The 6,618-nt window shown below is 54.5% G+C and overlaps 1 pseudogene; it reads right to left on the bottom strand.

The window, feature by feature from the left end:
* LOC135143892 (large subunit ribosomal RNA) overlaps positions 1 to 6,618 on the bottom strand; it is an 8,615-nt pseudogene extending 1,997 nt beyond the window's left edge.

Raw genomic sequence — 6,618 nt, 5'->3', positions numbered from 1 at the left:
AGGATGGTAAAATACGGATTTCGAATGTGGATAATGTGTCGGTCTAGCAAATGGTTAAATAAGTGTAGAAGACCCCAGACTAAATCCCTGTTCCCTGGAGAGATTAGTCGATGACGATTACGTCGCCATTCCCTTGAATATTATTTTGATTCGGTCGAGGCCCCTTCCTCTTCCAAACTGCTCTCATAAAATTGTTATGGAGCGTCGAGCCCCATTTCAAAGTGGACTGAACGCAACTGTTCTTAAGAGATTGCGGTATGGTTAGTGTGTCTTCAGTCGGTCGATTCGCTCGGGGCCATATGCCTCGGGCACCTAGGATTAGAGGGCAAAACTGTAGATCTTTACCAGGCCAGACCTTCTTCCCGGCTTCGATGAACTTCTTATTACCGTAAACGCCTTTTTTACGTGAGTAAATCTCGTCCATGGAAGATTCTGACCCGTCCCAACTAACCTGAACATCTGTTATGACGATCTTCTGGTCCGATAAATGTATGGCAAGGTCAGGTTTGTACAATTGCCCGTCAGAGTGTCTAATCCTCGGCTCATTCTCGACTGTCCACTTTTTTGATTTACAGTGCTGCTCGATCTTCTGCACTATCTCATTATGCCTCTTGATCCGGTCATGGTGTGTCACCGGGCACGCTTGAAGAATGTGGCACACGGTTTCGTTCTTCGAACAACCACCGCGACAAAGACGCTGATCAACGGGCACCGACGGCATGGCCTTGGTGGGCAGGTTCGCCGTTCTAAGATGGATAGCCCTCACGTAATCCCTCCCAGACCAGCCCGGGGGAATCTTACGAATCCACACCCTGCTGGCCTGGTCGTCGGCAGCGTCTTCGAGGCCCTTGGTGAATGGGCACTCCCTTATTGCGTCACGCCATTTTTGAGCGGCTGGTATGTCACCGACCAAATCAGACAATTTCCTCAGCCAACTCTCTCCGAAATCCGACTGCAGAATTTTGTTGGTTACGGGATCGGTGTGAGATTCTAGCAGTTTCGTCAGTCGGCTCAGGAGGATGGATGGGACGGCAGTGCGCAACTCGGTTATGCCCAAACCACCATCGCGGATCTTGGCATAAAGGGTAGCATCCGGTGTATGTACGTGTAGATGGAGAACGTACTTAACCGCGCGCTTGATCATTCGATCAGCGTCGCGTAATATTCGAGAGTTGAGCCTATAATTCTGGAGACCGTATAGCATTTTCGGGATCAGGAAAGTGCTAATAATGTCCATCTTTTGATGCGGTTTAAGAGGGGACTTGATAACGTTGTCCAACCAGGATTGAAGATTGGAAAGGTTAGGCTTCAACACACCGGATGCACTGTAGTGGTGTCCTAGATATTTGAAGCTATCTAGGACTTCCACCGCGGGTATTTTCTTACCACCTATGGAAAATATGGATTTGGGCCGTACAACGGGAGCCCCGGAATAGATCGCGACAGCCAACGCTCTACTTTTCGAGGGATTTAGGCGCATGCCCCGATGAAGGGCAAACTCGTTAACGGAGCTCAACATGGCCGGCATGTCGAGATCCCGATCCGCGAGAAGCAGAAGATCGTCAGCGAAGGCTAAACATGCCACCCTATGTCCGTCTGCTACCGACCCGCCGGCTGGACCGTTGTTCAGCTCGACGAGCAGTTCGTCCATTACGGCGACAAACAGAATAGGGCTAAGGGGGTCCCCTTGACGAACACCCCTATTAAATTGGATGGGAGATGTACTTCCCTGTCCCGGGACTTTGATGGCCGTTGTCGACTCGAAGGTGGATTGGATGTACTGGATTGTGTCATCCTCAATACCCAGACGGCGGAGTGCTCTAATTAGGGAGAAGTGGGAAACAGAATCAAATGCCTTGCTAATGTCAAGCGACACAACATTGTAAGGCTTCCTGCTGAGGCGGCGGCCATATATATACTTTTCGAGGAGGACGGCATTTGCGAGGGTTCCGTCAACGTCTAGAAAGCCTCTCTGGAATGAGCTTAAGGAGAGGGAATCCTTGAGGCGGTTCGCAAGGATCCTATGAAAAAGACGCTGGGTGGCGGCACCGATGGTTATTGGCCGCCAATTTTTGGGATCGTCCCTGGGACCCTCTTTATAAATGAGAGTGGTCCTGGCCTCACGCCAGCCAGCGGGAACAAATTTAAAATCAAGGAGAATGGTAAACAGGGTCGCCAATACGTCATCGTGGACACGTTTTACGTCGGATGTGTCAATTCCATCAGGGCCGGGGGCCGAGTGGGGCCAGTTCTTTTTGGCCAATTTCACATCCTCGGTAGTAATAGGGCGGAACGTGTCCCTCTTCCTAGCCACGACATCCACTGGTTCCTCGTCCTGCGGGGAACTTGATTCCAAAAGAGACTTAAACAACCCCTCAACATCGGCAAGTTTAGGATATAATTCTTCCTCTTGAAGACTCTTGCCCCTTAGAATTCGATCGGCCAGCGACTTTTTGTTTTTGTTATAAAGGTCTTGAGCCTTTTTATAAGTGCTGGCCCGGGCGTTGTTGCCGGTCTTAGTTTGGCCATAGTTTTTGGGCGGCCTCTTGTTGTTGTTCTGGGGTTTCGATCTGCCGTTCTTGGAGCCCGATTTTATATTATTTTTAATCCACGCATCGATGGTAGCGGGAAGCTCGGAATGAGGAGTAACCAGCGCTAACTGCGCCAGTTCCCGAGCAAGGGCGGATGCATCCTTGTCTCGTACGCACCCCAGATATGTCTTCGAGAAGGCACTCTGTGGGATTGTTTCTGGATTGGGCGTGAGAACGATCTCTGGAAAACTGTCGCTTCGAACCAAAGATGGCCGGCGAGGAGTATGACTCGTTCCTGAGATCCGTTCTAGGTGCGCGCCAGCGTTATCGAGACGAGACGGAGGGGAATTAGTTGCGACAGGCGAATCCCGCAGCACTAGTTTGCGTTTAACGGGACCGGCAGTCTCTATGGCGGGGATGACGGGTTCGGGTTGATCATGCACCACAGCCTCTACCTGCATGATTTGATGGTCTGGACCCTGTGAAGGGGGAGATTCCGGACGTCCATCAGATGGAGATTCTTGCAGTGTATGCAGGCTACGTGGTGCAGCGAGAGGAGTATCGTCCGAGCCCCGGCGCAGATTCCGATGCATAGCGCGGATTGCGCGTGGTGTTGGGGGGCACGAAGGTGGAGCTTGCGTAGACGGGAGCGTTGTACCAGACAGTGTCGCAGCGGGAGGTGTAGTTGCCACTGACACTTCGGCAGGGTGTTCGGCCGTTACCGAGTCGGAGTCGGTGTTTACAACTGGGTCGATCGCCTGGGTCACTAAGTTGACGACAGCAACCGTGTCGACAGGCGGGGGAGAAGAGCCAGTGCTGGTCGCTGACTGAGAGACCGGAGAGTTATTGGTGGACGAAACAGCAGGAGCGAGAAGCGTCGGAGCAGAAGATGAGGAACCCGCAGACGTTGGCCCCGCCAGGACCGGCGCCTTAAGGGCATAAAATTTCCTATTCTCCGCCGAGACTTCCTTCTTTGCTCTCTCCAGGTATTGCTTGTAAGCGGGCTTCTCCCTACGATGTCTCACCTGATGGACGGTGAGTCCAGTTTGGGCGGTCATCAGCTCAAGGAAGGGTTTGCCATGGACCGCCGAGGCTTCGATTCGTGCTAGGGTGGTAAACAGCTCGACATCCGACTTGGGTAATCTAGCAGCTAGATCTTTCTGGTATAGCTCGGTGTGAGCCCGTCGTTCGTGCTGCCTTACTGCCTGAAAGTTAGAAAAATTCAGTTTGCAGAACTGGCAGCGGGTTCGCTTGCTCATCCCACAGGTTCTCTTGTGGGTGCCCAAATTAAGGGCAGTTGGGAAAGCTCTCTCGCATTGATCACATACGTGTGGCGAGCTGGTTGAAGATGTAAGAGAGTCATAGTTACTCCCGCCGTTTACCCGCGCTTGCTTGAATTTCTTCACGTTGACATTCAGAGCACTGGGCAGAAATCACATTGCGTCAACACCCGCTGGGGCCATCGCAATGCTTTGTTTTAATTAGACAGTCGGATTCCCCCGGTCCGTGCCAGTTCTGAGCTGACCGTTGAATGGCGGCCGAAGAGGACATCCGGACGCCCTTTCGGGCGCACCCGGAGCCTCGTAGCAAGACGGTTCCGCGGGAGGCCAAGGCACGGGACCGGGCTCGGATCCGACGTTTCCGCCGAAACGGCAACGCTTCACCTCGCCCAGGCCCGGCACGTCAGCCGCGACCCGCTTCCCCGACAAGCCCGACACGCCCCGATCCTCAGAGCCAATCCTTATCCCGAAGTTACGGATCCAATTTGCCGACTTCCCTTACCTACATTATTCTATCGACTAGAGGCTCTTCACCTTGGAGACCTGCTGCGGATATGGGTACGAACCGGCGCGACGCCTCCACGTGGCCCTCTCCCGGATTTTCAAGGTCCGAGGGGAAGATCCGGACACCGCCGCAACTGCGGTGCTCTTCGCGTTCCAAACCATATCTCCCTGCTAGAGGATTCCATGGAACTCGAACGCTCATGCAGAAAAGAAAACTCTTCCCGGATCTCCCGACGGCGTCTCCGGGTCCTTTTGGGTTGCCCCGACGAACTCTCTTGCGAGGGCCCGAATTATAAGCGGTTCCGCTGCCGGGTTCCGGAATAGGAACCGGATTCCCTTTCGCCCAACGGGTGTGTGCACAATCCGTACGTTCACGTCACCACGGCTCTGGAGGTCGTGTTTGTGACCAACGACAAATCTACACCACATCGACATCGGCTTTCGCCTAGGGCTTAGGATCGACTGACTCGTGTGCAACGGCTGTTCACACGAAACCCTTCTCCACGTCAGTCCTCCAGGGCCTCGCTGGAGTATTTGCTACTACCACCAAGATCTGCACCGACGGCGGCTCCAGACGGCCTCACGGCCAGTCCTTCTGCGCTCACCGCCGCGACCCTCCTACTCGTCAGGGCTTCATGGCCCGTGACCAGAGGCCACCGGACCGCACATGCCGCTGACGGCCGAGTATAAGCACGACGCTTCAGCGCCATCCATTTTCAGGGCTAGTAACTTCGGCAGGTGAGTTGTTACACACTCCTTGGCGGATTCCGACTTCCATGGCCACCGTCCTGATGTCTTAAGTTACCAACGCCTTTCATGGTATCCCATAAGCGTCGATTTAGGCGCTTTAACTCGGCGTTTGGTTCATCCCACAGCGCCAGTTCTGCTTACCAAAAATGGCCCACTTGGCACTCTGATTCGAGTCTCGCGGCTTCAATAGTTCGAGCAAGCCGGAGATCTCACCCATTTAAAGTTTGAGAATAGGTTGAGGCCGTTTCGACCCCAATGCCTCTAATCATTCGCTTTACCGGATGAAACTCGTGCGCTATGAGCGCCAGCTATCCTGAGGGAAACTTCGGAGGGAACCAGCTACTAGATGGTTCGATTAGTCTTTCGCCCCTATACCCAGTTCCGACGATCGATTTGCACGTCAGAATCGCTACGGACCTCCATCAGGGTTTCCCCTGACTTCGTCCTGACCAGGCATAGTTCACCATCTTTCGGGTCCCAGCGTGTACGCTCTTGGTGCGCCTCTTCTCGCGATGAGAACGAGACGCCCCGGGAGTGCGAGGCGGCAGCCGTAACGACCGCCCATCCTCCCTCGGTCCGCGCAAGGCGGACCTTCACTTTCATTGCGCCTTTAGGTTTAGTAATGTCCCAATGACTCGCGCACATGCTAGACTCCTTGGTCCGTGTTTCAAGACGGGTCCTGAAAGTACCCAAAGCTATAGCGTCGCAGATCGGCGTTCTAAAAGAAGACGAGGTCTGTCCGACGACCCACAGCCAACAGCCACCCGGGGACGGGACCGGCACCAGGTCCGATCACCGTCGCGACGAGAGCGCTTGCCGTAGGGCGGACGCCGAACAAGCGGCGGCCTCGCGCCATCTTTATACCGTCGAGCGAGCCGACCGGGAAACACCGCGGGTTCGTTCGGAAACGGCGAACCGTCCGAACGGGCTCCACCGCGGGCCTCAGACCGGCACCCAACGGATCGCGACGTCCTACAGGGGGAGAAGTGCACGCGTTCGATCGCAGTTCGGAGGACGGAAGGCGCAGACGACGCGTACGCCGTCCGTCACGCGACCGCCCAGCGCCACGATCGAGACACGCTGAATCTCCCCTTTCGACCTTTCGGGTTTCTCAGGTTTACCCCTGAACGGTTTCACGTACTATTGAACTCTCTCTTCAAAGTTCTTTTCAACTTTCCCTCACGGTACTTGTTCGCTATCGGTCTCGTGGTCATATTTAGCCTTAGATGGAGTTTACCACCCACTTAGGGCTGCACTCTCAAGCAACCCGACTCTGAGGAGAGATCCTCCCGTCACCGGCAGCGGTCACTACGGGCCTGGCACCCTCTATGGGCTGTGGCCCCGTTCAAGATGGACTTGGACGCGCCGCACGATTTCGGGATGACGGACCCTCCCTAACACCACATTTCCCGGCGTCCGGTTTCGGCCGCGGGATTCGGTGCTGGGCTCTTCCCTGTTCGCTCGCCGCTACTGAGGGAATCCTAGTTAGTTTCTTTTCCTCCGCTTAATAATATGCTTAAATTCGGCGGGTAGTCTCACCTGCTCTGAGGTCG

Source organism: Zophobas morio, unplaced genomic scaffold (genome assembly GCF_036711695.1).
Source record: "Zophobas morio isolate AGI-343-1 ecotype UQ-CSIRO unplaced genomic scaffold, CSIRO_AGI_Zmor_V1 ptg000076l, whole genome shotgun sequence".
NCBI lineage: Eukaryota > Metazoa > Arthropoda > Insecta > Coleoptera > Tenebrionidae > Zophobas > Zophobas morio.
Note: the sequence above shows the minus strand (reverse complement) of the source record. Positions and strands in the feature narration are given on the sequence as shown.